The following is a 17,944-nucleotide window of genomic DNA, read 5'->3' as shown; positions in this document are numbered from 1 at the left end:
AACTATCACAGTGTTACACTAGACAATACAAATGCTTTGCACCTTTGTATAAATAGCATGAGGTTTACTGAACTCTCTAAAGATTGTTAGGATATTGTCTTAGTCCTTCTGGGTTGCTATAACAAAATATCACAGGCTTAAAAACAAAGGAAATGGATTTCCACAGTGTGGTCATGCAGGGTCCATTCTGGTCACACACTTCTTACTGTATCCTCACACGGGGGGAGGGCTCAGGAGCTCTGTGTGTCTCTTTTATATAAAAGCACTCAACTCATTGAGGAGGCTCCATTCTTATAACTCTATCACCTAACAAAGACCCCACCTATGGATGCCATAACCATGGGTATCGGATTTCATCATATGAAACTTCTGGGGGACACAAAGGCTGAGACCACAGCAGATACAAAGGTGACCTGGCTCATCCTCCTCCAGGGGCTGTCGTCACCCACACTCCACTGCATCCTCATCTCCTGCATCACCTTGCAGCCATTCCACACATTCCATCACTCTGGGTTTCACAAGTCCAGGTCAGTCAAGTGTCAGCTCCATCTCATATTCAGCCTATTCAGTGTTTCCCTCTCCCCTGCTGAGGCCCAGGGGACCTACCAGGAAATGCAGATGTGTACATTTCTGCAAGGTTCCTTCTCTCTCCCTCTCTGGATCTTCATTCCTTGGGCCACATTGGAACAGGGTAGATGGAAACGAGAGGGAAAAGTTCTGACATCACTGACTTACATGGTGCTGTTGTAGCCTTTTGTTGGTCCAGATGAAATGATCTGAAATTACCCCTGACTAACAAATGTTTCTCTTGTGGTGTATCCTTGTAATTTTCCAGGACATTCACAGGTTGGGGATCCCCAACTTCATATTTCTTTTATAATCAGGGAAATATTCTGGAACCCACAGCTCCCCACCTGCAGTAGTCACCAGAGCTTCTCTGTTTCCCTCACTCTGCAAGCACCATCTGGAGAAAATTAAGTAGCCCACAGTGAGCTGCCTACTAGCTGACCCACAGGAAATCCATGTATCATAAACACTCTGAACAATTGAATGGCAGAAATGCTGGTGTGCATCTGTCCCCCACCTGGGGCCTCTGGACAATTGTCCAACTGGTCACATAGACACAGAGGCAATTAGAATGCTGGATTCAAAAACACATTTATCTGAGAACTGAGATGTCATTCTCTCTTCCTTTTAGAGTAACTATCCTTGTCATTAACTATTTGGCCTTACAAACATGCCCTAGAAGGTCCCTGAATTATAAAATCCTCCAAATATACTGATTCTCTACTGAGACTGGATCAATGTGACTGTATTAGCATTTCTCAGCCTGTTCAACAGCATCCAAACAACCTGGGATAAGGGCCAGTTTCTTGAGTGGCTCTCCTAAGAAGACAGTGATGTTCCTGGGCTGGTGTTGCAGCATCTTTAGGGCTTTAGCAGTAATTCCTAGGAAACAGAAAATGGGAAATCAAAAAGTAGAAGGGAAAGTGGGATGAATAAAAGGGAAGGAAGAGAAAGACAGAAGGAAGGAAAAGTGGCAAAGGGAAAGTGAGTCAAGGACTTGGGTAGTAAAGGATGAAATGCTGTTCAGTTCAGTTCAGTCACTCATTTGTGTCCGACTCTTTGTGACCCCATGAATTGCAGCACCCCAAGCCTCCCTGTCTATCACCAACTCCTGGAGTTCACTCAAACTCATGCCCATTAAGTCGGTGATGCCATCCAGCCATCTCATCCTAGGTCATCCCCTTCTCCTCCTGCCCCCAATCCCTACCAACATCAAAGTCTTTTCCAGTGAGTCAACTCTTCGCATGAGGTGGCCAAAGTACTGGAGTTTCAGCTTTAGCATCATTCCTTCCAAAGAAATCCTAGGACTGATCTCCTTCAGAATGGACTGGTTGGATCTCCTTGCAGTCCAAGAGACTCTCAAGAGTCTTCTCCAACACCACAGTTCAAAAGCATCAATTCTTTGGCGCTCAGCTTTCTTCACAGTCCAACCCTCACATCCATACATCACAACTGGAAAAACTATAGCCTTGACTAGATGGACCTTTTTTGGCAAATAATGTCTCTGCTTTTCAATATGCTATCTAGGTTAGCCATAACTTTCCTTCCAAGGAGTAAGCGTCTTTACATTTCATGGCTGCAATCACCATCTGCAGTGATTTTGGAGCCCCCAAAAATAAACTCTGATACTGTTTCCACTGTTTCCCTATCTATTTCCCATGAAGTGATGGGTCCAGACCCCATGACCTTAGTGTTCTGAATGTTGAGATTTAAGCCAACTTTTTCACTCTCCTCTTTCAATTTCATCAAGAGGCATTTTAGTTCCCTTCACTTTCTGCCATAAAGGTTGTGTCATCTGCATATCTGAGGTTATTGATATCTCTCCCGGCAATCTTGATTCCAGCTTGTGCTTCTTCCAGCCCAGTGTTTCTCATGATGTACTCTGCATATATGTTCAATGAACAGGGTAACAATATATAGCCTTGACGTCCTCCTTCTCCTATTTGGAACCAGTCTGTTGTTCCATGTCCAGTTCTAACTTTTGCTTTCTGATCTGCATATAGGTTTCCTAAGAGGCAGGCCAGGTGGTCTGTTATTCCCATCTCTTCCATAATATTCCACAGTTTATTGTAATCCACACAGTCAAAGGCTTTGGCATAGTCAATAAAGCAGAAGTTGATGTTTTTCTGGAACTCTCTTTCTTTTCCCATGACGCAGTGGATATTGACAATTTGATCTCTAGTTCCTCTGCCTTTTCTAAAACCAGCTTGAACATCTGGAAGTTCATGGTTCATATATTGCTGAAACCTGGCTTGGAGAATTTTGAGCATTACTTTTCTAGCGTGTGAAATGAGTGCAATTGAGTGGCAGTTTGAGCATTCTTTGGTATTGCCTTTCTTTGGGATTGGAATGAAAACTGACCTTTTCCAGTCCTGTGGCCACTGCTGAGTTTTCCAAATTTGCTGGCATATTGAGTGCAGCACTTTCACACCATCATCTTTCAGGATTTGAAAGAGCTTGACTGGAATTCCATCACCTCCACTAGCTTTGTTCATACTGATGCTTTCTAAGGCCCACTTGACTTCACATTCCAGGATGTCTGGCTCTAGCTGAGTGATCACACTATTGTTTTTATCTAGGTCGTGAAGCTCCTTTTTGTACAGTTCTTCTGTGTATTCTTGCCACCTCTTCTTAATATCTTCTGCTTCTGTTAGGTCCATACCATTTCTGTCCTTTATCGAGCCCATCTTTGCATGAAATGTTCCCTTGGTATCTCTAATTTTCTTTAAGAGATCGCTAGTCTTTCCCATTGTGTTCTTTTCCTCTATTTCTTTGCGTTGCTCACTGAGGAAGGCTTTCTTATGTCTCCTTTCTATTCTTTGGAACTCTGCATTCAGCTGCTTATATCTTTCTTTTTCTCCTTCACTTTTCACTTCTTTTCTTTTCACAGCTATTTGTAAGGCCTCCCAGACAGGCATTTTGCTTTTTTGCATTTCTTTTCCATGGGGATGATTTTGATCCCTGTCTCCTGTACAATGTCACGAACCTCCGTCTATAGTTCATCAGGCACTCTATCAGATCTAGTCCCTTAAATCTATTTCTCACTTCCATTGAATCATCATAGGGATTTGATTTAGATCATACCTGAATGATCTAGTGGTTTTCCCTACTTTCTTCAATTTAAGTCTTAATTTGTCATTAAGGAGTTCATAATCTGAGTCACAAACAGCTCCCATTCTTGTTTTTGCTGATTGTATAGGGCTTCTCCATCTTTGGCTGCAAAGAATATAATCAATCTGATTTCGGTGTTGACCATCTGGTGATGTCCATGTGTAGAGTCTTCTCTTGTGTTTTTGGAAGAGGGTGTTTGCTATAACCAGTGTGTTCTCTTGGCAAAACTCTATTAGCCTTTGTCCTGCTTCATTCTGTATTTCAAGGCCAAATTTGCCTGTTTCTCCAGGTGTTTCTTGACTTCCTACTTTTGCATTCCAGTCCCCTATAATGAAAAGGGCATCTTTTTAGGGTGTTAATTCTAAAAGATATTGTAGGTCTTCATAGAATCATTCAAATTCAGCTTCTTCAGCATTACTGGTTGGGCCATAGACTTGGATTATTGTGATATTGAATGGTTTGTCTTGGAGACAAACAGAGATCATTCTGTCTTTTTTGAGATTGCATCCAAGTACTGCATTTCAGACACTTTTGTTGACCATGATAGCTACTCCATTTTTTCTAATGGATTCCTGCCCACAGTAGTAGATATAATGGTCATCTGTGTAAAATTCACCCATTCCAGTCCATTTTAGTTCGCTGATTCCTAGAATGTTGATGTTCACTCTTGCCATCTCCTGTTTGACCACTTCCAATTTGCCTTGATTCATGGACCTAACATTTCAGTTTCCTCTGCAGTATTGCTCTTTACAGCATCAGACCTTGCTTCTATCACCAGTCACATCCACAACTGGGTATTGGTTTTGCTTTGGCCCCATTCTTTCATTCTTTCTGGAGTTATTTCTCCACTGATCTCCAGTAGTATATTGGGCTCTTACAGACCTGGAGAGTTCCTCTTTCAGTATCCTATCATTTTGCCTTTTCATACTGTTCATGGGGTTCTCAAAGCAAGAATGCTGAAGTGGTTTGCCATTCCCTTCTCCAGTGGACCACATTCTGTCAGACCTCTCCACCATGACCCACCCATCTTGGGTGGCCCCACATGGCATGTCTAACTCAGTTTCATTGAGTTAGACAAGGCTGTGGTCTGTGTGATTAGACTGAATAGTTTTCTGTGCGGACTGAGCAGAAGCGTGCTGGCTGTGGCGGACTGCACAGAAGCGCACCGGCTGCAGAAGCGCGGCCGAGAGGAGCTACCCCATGTCTGAGGTCAGAGACGGAGGCCGAGCGTGCCAGGCTGTGATGGCACAGAAGCGGCCGAGAGGAGCTACCTCACGTCCGAGGTCAGGGATGGCGGCCGAGAGGAACCACCCCATGCCTGAGGTCAGAGGCTGCTGATGGGAGGAGCTACCCCACACCTGAGTTCAGGGGCAGCGGCCGAGAGGAGCTACCTCATGTTCAAGGTCAGGAGGGGTGGCCAAGAGGAGATACCCCTTGTCCAAGGTAAGGAGCAAGGGCTGAGCTTTGCTGGAGCAGCCGTGAAGAGATACCCACGTCCAAGGTAAGAGAAAATCAAAGACAGTAGGTGTTGCGAGAGGCATCAGAGGGCAGACACACTGAAACCATAATCACATAAATGCTCTATTTTTAAGGACCCAAATATATATGTATATTTTTAATATCCTAAGAGCAAATATCTCATATTTACTTTTATTTCCATTTTCTCTTCTCATCTTTGTCTTGAAATTGTTCTTTATATTAGGAGTATTCTTTTGTTACTAAAAGCCATATTTCTAGAGATGAACAAAGCTTGGCAACTCTTCAGGGCAGAATCTAGCCAAATTATCTTCTTTTAGGCAAAAACACCTTTCACCCACATACAGGAACACTGTTCAGCAAAACCAACCTCTTCTCTCGTAGGCAGGGTTATTTTTGCCTGAGTCCTGCCCTTGTCTCTACCTGGGATGACCCAAACCTTTCAGAACATGACAGAATACTCTCCCCAAAAGCAGTCTATCAATCCCTCCTTTGGTGCCTTCATGCATGTAAAGTGTTAGCTTTCTTGTATTTTCACTTTCTTCTTTCAAATGGCAAAAGACCATGAAAAAACCCTATAAGCACTTTCTAAGTCATTTACTGCCTAAAACACCTAATTCTATTTTGTTACATGCTTAACTTTGTTTCCTGCAATGTTAGATATTTCCAGCAGAGTGGATGTTGTTTATTACAAGGAAAATTTGGCAATAAGGAGGACCATGCAATTGGAGGAAACATACAGTCACCAATATACCACACACGTCTGCATGTATTTGTCTCATAAAATTTATTTCAAGCATAAATTTAGGACTTTACATCAAGAACAGTAGTGATGACATTCAGAGGTCTCTCCTTGCTTGACTGTGACGTATAACATGAATACTGTAGATTTCAGACAATATTGAACAGAGCCATAGAGAGTCTATAGAGTCAGTCAGGAATAGCCAAAGTGGGGATATTTGGACAGGATTTAACAATCACATCCTTGCCACTCAGAAAGCATTGATTTCCCCCTCTTTTACAGATTTCCATGTAACATTACATTTGAAGAAATGGCCCTACTATATCAAGAATAGTAGCAGTAGTTACCGAATGGAAACAAGTAAATGAAGAACCTTTGAAGTTCACTGACCTTATAGATTAGTAAACGACATGTCATGGATACAGTGAGGACTTAAACTGAGGTTTAAAAAAATCTATTTTTTCCAGTAGTAGACCCACAAGTTGTGAAAAAGTAGAGGGTGATATAAACACACAAGCTGCTATATTACATGGTAGACTGAAGAAGAAGATGTGAGGTCAACACGGTGCTTCAGTTGATTGAAGTAAAGCTAGGAGCCATCTGAGTGTGTCATAGGAGTCACGCAAATAGGATGGCTTTATGATGGAGTTTTGAAAGGTTGATGTGATATTGATGTGGAAAAATAGGAAAACAGTATATCTGTCAGTTTATTTAGGATCAGCTTATGAAGAAGGATCTCAGACAACCTAGATCAAGGAAACAAATACATATAGCATTATAAGGTATTAGTGAACAATCAAGTCTGACAAAAACGCAAGAAATGTTCATGTTTTACCATACACGTTGTATCTCTCATGACTATGTTCCCATGATATACTGTATATATTATTGTAGGGTTAGAATGGAGAAATACTTGTACGGATTTTTATGCATTAGGGAGAATTATATATTCCAATTTGGAGAGTTTGCCTTTATTCTACAAAGCAACAGGAAACCAAGAACATTTAGTCCAAGGGACCAGAATGTCCATAACTAGAAAAGAGAAACTTTAATGTGGATTGTGAAGTTGTGGCTGTTGGGGCTGGTAGAGGAAAAGAAAGAGACCAGAAAGAGCTGGGAACATTATGACACTAAAAATCAAAAAAGGCTCTGCCAAGTGAAAAGAAGCAAAGCATGTGAGAGCTACAGGAAATGAAATAGACCTTGACCACATGCAAGGAATGAGGCAGACATTAGAGTCAAAAAAGGCATCCACAATATGGGACTAGCTGAGTCAATAAATGACTGAAAAGTCAGAGAGAAGGGAGGAGATAAATTAAGGTTTTATCCAAAAGCACCTGAGTTCTATTTTCCTGTATTTCATCAACTTAGTACCAGAAATCACCAAAAAATGTTAAGGTTCTGCAGCAAATGATAGAAATAAGTAATCTAAGGTGCCTCTGCTAGACCCTATGGAATACCAGAACCAAAGCACGACTACCCAGTGATAAGCAGTAAGTCACTAGTCACTTTCAATACTTAAATAAGACATACATTGTAAAGCATAGAGGATGAATGGAAATCAAATGGAAACAACCCATACCTTTACAGAGCCAGCCTAGACAAAACCTAAAACCTAAACAAACTAGAGGTAATGCTCTCCTTAATCATGTGCCCACTTTCTCCAAGAGGTTCTCATCCTTTTACTTGAATCCTCCCTTTATTACTAACACTTCATTGCCTTGCTCTCAGCAGATGATCAGCTAATCACTAATCAAATAAATGAACAGTATTCACTCCTGAGATATATTTGTATTGATGGACTCTTCAAACTGAAAAGCTTTCTAATGGCCTGAAAGTAAACTACAATACTGGAAGGACTCCTTCCCAGCCTCTTTTCAAAATGCCCAATGGGCAGCAATTGCGAGTCTATCTACTTAGATATCTTCTGCCATAATTATAACCTGTTTGGATAGTGAAGACAGGAGATGGATGAAGCACTGAAAAATATCGAGAAAAAAAATGCATGGACAAGTGGGAAACATAGCATAAGCCTGAAACACCAATCTATGCCTGCACAACATAGTATGTGTGATGGAGCAAGGTGGGCCTAATCAGGAATGGATTTTTCAAGAAAGCTGTAATGAGTTGGCACTGAGAAGTTTGATTCAACTCAACTATTTCAACATGATTCTTTGATTCTAAGACTCAAAGCCACTTGTCTTATTTAACTGCACTAAGTCAAAAAGGGAATATACTTATTGTCTATCTGAACACCGCTAAGAGATCATAAAAGTTTTTATCACAAGAAGAAAATTATAACTATTTCTAGTGACAGATTTTCACCAGACTAATTGAGGTGATCATTTTGCAATATATTTCAAACAATTACATTGTACACCTGAAACCAAAATAACATTGTATGTCAATATTAACTATGTATAATGATGCCTGAAAATAAAATAACATATTTGTCAATGTGACCTATGTATAATGATCATATAATCATTATGTTATATACATAACACATATGCATATCTTCAGTTAAGTTCAGTCACTCAGTCATATCCAGTCTTTGAGACCCCACAGACTGCAGCACATCAGGCTCCCCTGTCCTCCACCATCTCCTGGAGCTTGCTTAAACTCATGTCCATGAGTTGGTGATACCATCCAACTATCTCATCCTCTGCTATCTCCTTCTCCTGCCATCAATCTTTCCCAGCATCAGGGTCTTTGCCAGTGAGTCAGTTCTTTGCATCACTTGGCCAAAGTATTGGATTTCCAGCTTCAGTATCAGTCCTTTCAATTAATATTCAGGGCTGATTTCCTTTAGCATTGACCGGTTTGCTCTCCTTGCAATCCAAGGGACTATCAAGAGTCTTCTCCAACATCACAGTTCAAAAGCATCAATTTCTCAGTGCCCAGTTTCCCTATGATCCAGCTCTCACATCCATATTGATTACTGGGAAAACCATAGGTTTGACTAGATGGAAATATATTTATATATATAAACATATATGTACACACACCTATGTAAGGAACAGTTTTTGAAAAGGAATATAATTATATTTTGGATAAAGAAAACAACTAGTACAGTTTTCTTTTTTTTAATGTGCATTTTGGCAATCATGTTGGGTCTAAAATATTATCTTCAAATAATCTGCATAAACATGAATCCAAGTACGTTATATGGTATGTTAACAGGTGATCTGTACTATTGGAAAAGAAATAGTAAAGCTGAGGATGGGGTTTAAGGAATAAAGGTGAAGAAAGGGAGGTGATTTAAAGAAAAACAACTTAGACCACACTGAGGGGAGCAAACATGCTCTCTTGCATTCAAGATTCTAGTTTTCCCCTGTCCAGTCACAGGCAGGTCTCTTGGTCTTCTACCCAACTTCAAAAATATTTCCATCTCTGAGGCTCTATGCAAACTCATGCAAACATGGATGTTCTGAACATTCTGCCTCTCTTCAGTTGAACTGACTTCACAAAAAATGGTTGGTAAACTCCCCCAAATTAAGTAACATTTTATGCAGCAAATTTTGATAATTTTCTGTTTCCTGAAGAACTAAACTCCAAATTATTTTTCATTTTTCAACACACTGTCAGTGACCTAATTATTAGGTCACTAAATATTATTATAAAATATTATATATGCATTGCTATTCTAATATATTATGACATTTAAAAAATATACACAAAATATAAATTAAATAGCACTGAGATAAAAATAAATGGAAATGCTAACATTTTCTTCCCCAGGGGATGAGGACACTCATATTTATGGCAAGTGGACTAATGGATTCTGAATGTACACACATATTTATATGAGTTGTTTAACTATCATAATAGAGTAATTTCATTACATACAGTTTCAGTCAATGTTCTCAGAATACCACAAGGGGCCAAGAATACAATTATATGTGAATAACTCTCTTCATATGCATATATAAAATTTTGTGAGCTCAATTAAGTAATCATCTTTAGTTCTTTTGTTATTCCATCAATTCATCTACTGGAAAATAATCCAAACTCTACAATAGATATCTTTTTTTCAGGGTTTAAATCTCAAGTCATAATAAAGGTGGAGCAATGGCCTAGAAGAATGAATAAAATGTCATATGGATATCATTAGATATATGCATTTGTAAAGAAAATTAATGAAAAAATACAGAAGGCTTACAGTTTTCTGAAACAGAAAATGTACTCACTAGAGCTGAATATACATATCACCTAGAAAAAATACTTTCTCAGCTTCTGATGACTTCTAAAGAAAGGGACTCCATGACTTTCATCTCCAGTCTACTGTGGACTCCTTTCCACTTTCCTCCTCAACTTCCCTCCATGAAATCTCTTCCCTAGGTTATAAAACACACCTTGGGCTTCTGGTTCAGACAAGATGGCCTTGATCTTTTAGTGCCCACACCTTTGTTTGTTCTGGAAAAAAGAAAAGACCACTAAAGGGGACCTTGTATATTTGGCAAGAAGAAGGTGAACTAGATGAGGGCCTGAAGAATGGAAGAGCAACACAGCAGCACCTAAGAGAAGACAAGCCAGGCCCAGCATTCCTGTCCTCCAACCTAGATCAGAAGGCAGCCTGAGTAGGGCTGTTCCTCCCAAGGAATAAATGTGAAGGAACACCAGGTGGTGGTGAAGTTGCTAAGCTGTGCCTGACTCTTTGTGATGCCATGGACTGTAGCCCACCAGGTTCCTCTGTCCATGGAATTCTTTAGGAAAGAATACGAATTCCCGTGTCCTCCTCCAGGGGATCTTCCCAACTCAGGGATTGAATCCGGGTCTTCACAAGGCAAGTGGATACCTTATTGTCTGAGCCACCAGGAAAGCACAAGAAACTAAATAATTGCATGGATATTTGGAAAATAAAAGGATAAAAGCATGTGTTAATGTGAGATAAAGTATATTTTAGAGCAAACAAAATTTGGAAAGACAAAGGAATACAAGGACATTACATAAGGAAAAAAGAGTAGAATCCCTGGTTCAGGAAGATTCCCTGGAGGAGGGCATGGCAACCCACCTTAACATTCTTCCCTGGAGATTCCCCATGGACAGAGGAGCCTGGTAGGCTATATAGTCCATGGGGTCACAAAGAGTTTGACATGATCGAAGTCACTCAGTACACATGTAAGAGAGTAAAACTTAAAAGTCCTCACCAAAAAGATCTTGAAAGGTAAATATGTGAGATGTCATTAATAGATATGTTAATTAAATCAATGAGGGAATCCATTGATAATGTATACCTATTTAAATTGTCATGTATACTTTAAATATCTTGCCATTTTATCTGGAAAACACATTTTAAAAAAACTGAAAAAAGAAAAAAACAAGAATTTCAATGCTTTTTATATAATTTTGTAGGTAGTTCAGATATTACACTTGGTATGTAAAAGGTTGTTTTTGTTTTTTGTTTTTGTTTTTTTTTTAATTCCAGATAATAACCAGTGGGATTCACTGGATATTCAGAAAAGGAAGAAACCTTGGAAATTATCTAGACAATCCTCCTATATTATGGATATATAAGTAAATCCAAGAATGATTAAGTCATTTATCTAAACTTATAAAACTCAATGCAAAAGTAGCAATAGAAACCAGGTTTCCTAGGTTTAAGTGAATCTTTACTGAATTACCCGGTACATGGAAATACCTCCTATGCTCTGCAAAACTTGATTCTTATCTCTTGCACAGAAGTGATCTTTTTCCACCTTGTATTCATTGCCCAGTTAGCATAAGTTTTACTAAGTAAATTAAATTCTTTGAAGGCTCAATCCTGGCATGCGTGTTCTTCTCACTCTATATTCTCACATACGGCTAAAGCTCTTTATAAGTGCCTTCTTCTCCCTGGAACACCCTCTCTTTCTTCCATGTTTACTTCCTCGACATCTTTCATATCTCAGTAAAAAACACTTCCTCACAATAGCCTTTCCTGACTCTGACACAGCTCAGGTCTCCTTGTTATGGGGCCATATGGCATTCTATGCTTTTCCCTCTCGACATGTGTCCCAATTGTGGTGCAACATTTCACTTTGAAATTAAGCTCATTTCTGTTTTTCTATTAAAATTTAAGTCCTAATTTACAAAGGCCTTTTATTCCACATACACTAGCCCTCACAGTTTCATGTCCTAAGAAATGTGATAATCGAGTCACTGACTCAAAGGCTGAATAGGACAGAACTAGAGACAGTGCTCTGAACCTGCCACTTGAGTGTACTTTTTACCAAAGGATCCTCAACTTCACTAGAGGAGTTCAGTTTCTTAGCTGTACTCTCTGATCATGACCGATGAAAATACTTTAAGGAGAGTCTACAAATCAAATATTCTTACATTGTACACAAACACCTACTCTCTCTTCGAAGGCACGAAAGAAATTCACCTCCTTAATGAATTGTTACCTACTTTTTCCAGATGAAAGTACTATCTTCTTCCTTATGGCTTCCTAATTTCATTCTCGCCATTTTTATCTCACTGACCACATTCTGTCTTATAGTTAATTATCTGAACAACACCAGTTCCCACTGCTTTAATTCAGTTCCCTTAGGTTTACAAAGGCTGCACCAACTACCCTGCACTTACTATTTATTGAATATCAACCATGGCAGAAACTGGCATTTTTCACAGACCAGTTTATTTGTTCCTTTTGAGGCAAATATTACAGTTAAAAGCAAATACTCAGCCTCTAGTCTTTTGAATAAACTGACAACTGGACAAAATCTGAACCAATATTCCAGATGAAAGTTCTTTTAGTGTTATTTATTTATTTTTTCTTTCAGAAAGAACTTGCATTCTAGATAGCTTTCAGGTGAATAGAAATGGGACTGATGTGTTAACTGGAAAAAAGCCGCTGTCACAGGAAACAAAAGTAGACAATCACGCATCTTCTGTATACGTCTAGACTCATTTTATTGGGAACTGCAGGCTCAGATAGTAAAGAGTCCGCCTGCAGTACAGGAGACCTGGATTCCATCCCTGGTCAGGAAGATCACTGGAAGAGGGCATGTCAAACCACTCTAATATTCTTGCCTAGAAAATCCCCATGGACAGAGGAGCCTGGTGGGCTGCAGTCCATGGAGTTGTCAGACCATGGAATCATAAAGTGTTGGACTCAACTGAGCAACTATGCATAGCAAAATTCCTCAAGATGACATACTGACATTTAGAAACAGTTTTCTCTCATTATTGTGCTTAACTACAACTCCTGCTTTTCAATGAAAGACCAAAGATAAAAGTAGTATTCCATAACAATCAAGTAATTATTTCTATCAAGGAATTTTTCTTAAAGCTAAGCTAGAGAAATATACTGTGAGATAGAGCAGATAATTAGAAGTAGAAGAGATCCAAACACGGAAGCTGCACAACCAATCGATAATTTTATTTCCAGGAAAAAGAATAAAACCTCAGTTTGGGATCATGTTTTATACAGAGATTTGCATAATCTAGGAAATGTAAAGGATTTTCTACTTTAATGTCCTTATTTAGTTGATAAAACCAAGGGCTAGAAAAGTGAAGATAAGTTTACTAAGTCAAAGAGCATTTATGTTAGGATTCTGATGAGAACCCAGTGATAGGCCTTAGGGCCCAGTTGCTTCATCTTTAGGCTGACAGGCTGGAGATTGGGGTACCTGTAATGGTGCCGACTTTAGGCTGAATTGCTTTTACTTTGGGAAACCTCTATCTTTGCTTTTAACACCCTCAACTGATCGCATAAAATCCACCATCTATTGGTTTAAATGTTGATTACATCTAAGAAAATATGTTCCCAGGTGAGCATGTCAAAGAACTACAATTTGAAAGAAATGTACAATTCTATGGAGTATGTACCACGTGCCACTGGAATTGAATATCTATGCTACCTGTTCCACATTCATGACGTAGGAAGGGAAAACAAGATTGACAATTGTTTTCCCCCACTTATGCATGTCCAGTGTTTTAGTGCATGCAGGCTGCTATTACAAAATGCCAGAGGCTAGGTGGTTTATACAACCATGTTATTTATCACAGTTCTGGATGCTAGAAGTCCAAGCAAGATCAGGGTGCCAGCATGGTTGAATAAGTGAGGGCCTCTTCCTGGATATATCCCTAAATAGAAGGGATGAGTATTTCAGGCCTGTTTCACAAGAGCCCTAATCCCATTCATATGGGCTCTGCCCTCATGTGGGTTCTGAACTCACAACCTAATTATTTTCAAATGTTCTCACCATCTAAAATCATCACTTTGGGGGTTAGGTTTTCAACATATGAATTTTGGGAGAACGCAAGCATTAGACCATGGCACCCAATGAGGAGACTGACTTGTCTAATGTAACCCAATGCCTCATCCATACTGAAAGCTCTGTGGTGCTGATAGGAAGCCAAGTACTAAGGAATTATAGATTTCTCCTGGTATATATCCATGGGATTTCAGAGTTTTGAAAGATACAGATAAAAAACTGCCAAGGTAAAAAACTGTCTTATGTGAGGAAAAATTGTCTATCCTTTAAAAAATAGCATGCATTTTGTATACTGTATTTGAATATATAAAACTCATTTACCTATCCATACACCAAAACACATTACAGAAATACAAATAATCCCATTTACAATTGCATCAAAAAAAAATACTTAGAAATAAATTTAAGCAAAGTGTTGAAAGATCTATTTATGAGAACATTCAAGACACTCATGAAAGAAATGTTTAAAGACACAAAAAGAACATATTTCATATTTATTGACTGGAAGAATTAATATCATTAAAACACCCATACTACCCACAGCTATCTACATATTCACTGAAGTCTCTTTCAAAATTCCAAGGCATTTTTCACAAAACAGAAATAAGAAAATTCTACAACTTGTATAAAACTGTTGTTGTTGTCCAGTTGCCAGGTCATGTCTGACTCTCTGTGACTTCACAGACTGCAGCACCAAAGCCTTCCCTGTCCCTTACCATCTCCTAGAATTTGCCCAATTCATGCCCATTGAATTGGTGATGTCATCCAACCATCTCATCTTCTGTCACCCTCTTTTTCCTCTGTCTTCAATCTTTCCCAGCATCAGGGTCTTTTCCAATGAGTCAGCTGTTCACGTTAGATGGCCAAAGTATCGGAGATCCAGCTTCAGCATCAGTCCTTCCGCAGAGTTAATGGGGTTGATTTCATTTAAGGTTGACTGGTTTTGATCTCCTTGGCGCTCAAGGGACTCTCAAGAGTCTTCTGCAGCACCACAGTTTGAAAACATCAGTTCTTCAGCACTCTGCCTTCTTTATTGTCTGCCCAGCTCTTACCTGTGTACATGACTACAGGAAAGAGCATAGCCTTGACCATACAGACCTCTGTCGGCAAAGTGATGTTTTTGCTTTTAACACACTGTCTAGGTTTGTCACAGCTTTTCTGCCAAGAAGCAATCATCTTCTAATTTCATGGCTGCAGTCACCGTCCACAGTGATTTTAGAGCCCAAGAAGAGGAAATCTGTCACTGCTTCCACCTTTTCCCCTTCTATTTGCCATGTAAGTGATGGAACCCGATGCCATGGTCTTAGCTTTTTTGATATTGAGTTTTAAGCCAGGTTTTTCAATCTCTCTTTCACCCTCTTTGGAGGCTCTTAAGTTCCTCTTTGCTTTCTGCCAGTAGAGTATTATCATTCACCTATCTGAGATTGTTAATATTTCTCCCAGTAATCATGATTCTGGCCTTTAGGACTCATCCAGTCCAACATTTCGCATGACATGCTCTGCATGTAACTTAAATCAGCAGGGTGACAATATTCAGCCTTGACGGATTCCTTCACTAATTTTGAACCAGTTAATTGTTCCTTGTCTGCCTCTAACTGTTGCTTTTTGAACTGCATACAGCTTTCTCAGAAGTCAGGAAAGGTTCGTCTGGTATTCCCATCTCCTTAAGAATTTTCCACTTTGTTGTGATTGACACAGTCTGGTGAAGTCAATGAAACAGATGTTTTTCTGGAATTCCCTCGCTATCTCTATGTTCCAGCAAATGCTGCCAATTTGATCTCTGGTTCCTCTGCCTTTTCTAAACCCAGCTTGAACATCTGGAAGTTCTAGGTTCACATAATGCTGAAGCCTAGCCTGGAGGATTTTGAGCATAACCTTACTAGCATTGGAGATGAGTGCACCTGTTTAGTTGCTTGAACATTCTTTAATACTGTCCTTCTTGGGAACTGGGACGAGGATTGACCTCTTCCTGTCTTCTGGCCACTGCTGGCTTTTACAAACTTTCTAACATATTGAGTGGAACACTTTAATAGCATCATCTTTCAGGATTTTAAATAGCTTTGCTGGAATTCTATCACTTCCACAACATTTGTTGCCAGCAGTGCTTTTTAAGACCCACTGGAGTTCACATTCCAGAATTTCTGACTCTGAGTGAGAAACTACACCATTGTGATTATCTGGGTCATTAAGATATTTTTTTGTATAGTTCTTCTGTGTATTTTTTTCCATCTCTTCTTGGTCTATTCTGCTGTATTAAATCACAAAACACCAAAGATAAAAGTGATCTTGAGAAAGAAGAACAAAGTTTGAGACTAGGGTTGCTGATTTCAAATTGTATTAGAAAGTTATAATAATCAAAACAGAATGATTTGTTTCTGGCACAAAAATAGACACATAGATCAACAGAGGAAAACAGCGAAGCCAGAAAGAAACGCACACCCATATGGTCGGTTATCTTAGGAAAAAGGAGCCAAGAATATCCAGTGGGGAAAAGACAAGCTTTTCAAACATGATACTGGAAAAACTGTTTTTTTCCTATGAAAAAACGAAACTTTGCCTGTCTTTTAACATACACAAAAATCAACTAAAAAGGGATTAAAAATTTGAAAATAAGACTTTAAGTGATTAAACTCCTAGAAGAATACATTTAGGTAATCTTCTTGCCATTGGTCTTTGCAATGAGTTTTTGGGTTTCACACCAAAAGCAAAGGCAACAGCTGCAAAAACAAACCAGTGGGACCACATCCAACTCTAAACATAGGAACATTAGGAAAATCAAATGAAAATTTACACATTGACAGAAGATATTTCCAAATCATATATTTGATAAAGGCTTAATATCCAAAAATACATGAAACATACAACTCAAGGGCAAAAAAAAAAAAAAAAAAAAAAACAAGTAATCCAAATTCTTAATGGAGTGTAAGAAAAGTAAGAGTTTCAATAAATCTGAAGATTAGACTGTAGATGAGATACACAGCAAAGTTTTCTTTCTAGAACAACAAAAGCCTGTGCCTTCCTGACATTACTTTCTTTCATCTCCACTCACTTGTTTGACAATTACAGTTCACAGTGTACAATCTTCAATCAATAGCAATCACCCCACAATGAGCTATAATGTGTACTAAGAACAGCCCCACTGAGAAAAAAACCTAATATTTGCATACTTACTCATGAGGCATATCAAAAGGAAGGTAATTTCCAGAGTTTACCATCCATTGTTTTCTATGTTTCATTTCAAAATTGAGCCACCTAGTAAGGAAATTGAGTTAAAGGATCCCAATAATATATAGATAGAAAATCAATTTTTAATGGGAGAATTAATGGGTTATAATTTGGGGGCAATTTGTTATTATTGTTTTAAGTGTATTCCTTTTGATTTTCTACTGCATCAGGTTAATAATTTATATAAATATTAATACCAACATAGGGACACCTACTGCTAAATTTATAGTGAGTATAGAAGACAGAATATATTATGCAAGAGGTGAAAGTATGCGAAGTCAGCAATGGTAGTAAAATAAAGGACAGTGTTGCCTTAAGAGGAAGGAAGGTTCTCAAAGTTTCTGGAAACACCAAGAACACACCAGATGTGAGAAATTAGCTTAATTTGTAAATCAGAAACTCTACCAGAAGAAATTTAATTTTATAAAAACATTACAATGCTAAAACCAAAATTTAACAGAGAATAGGGTAGGGTCAGGTATATAGACATTCAAAATTCTCCATTTCTTAGTGCATCAGGCACTTAAGGACCACATTCACTGAAGTCTTTATTGCTCAACCTACAGGTACCAGCATGGAGAAAGAGATAGTTCTACTCCACAGGCAGTAGATCCCCTCCTTT

The sequence above is a fragment of the Capricornis sumatraensis genome, chromosome 22, assembly GCF_032405125.1.
Source record: "Capricornis sumatraensis isolate serow.1 chromosome 22, serow.2, whole genome shotgun sequence".
NCBI lineage: Eukaryota > Metazoa > Chordata > Mammalia > Artiodactyla > Bovidae > Capricornis > Capricornis sumatraensis.
Note: the sequence above shows the minus strand (reverse complement) of the source record.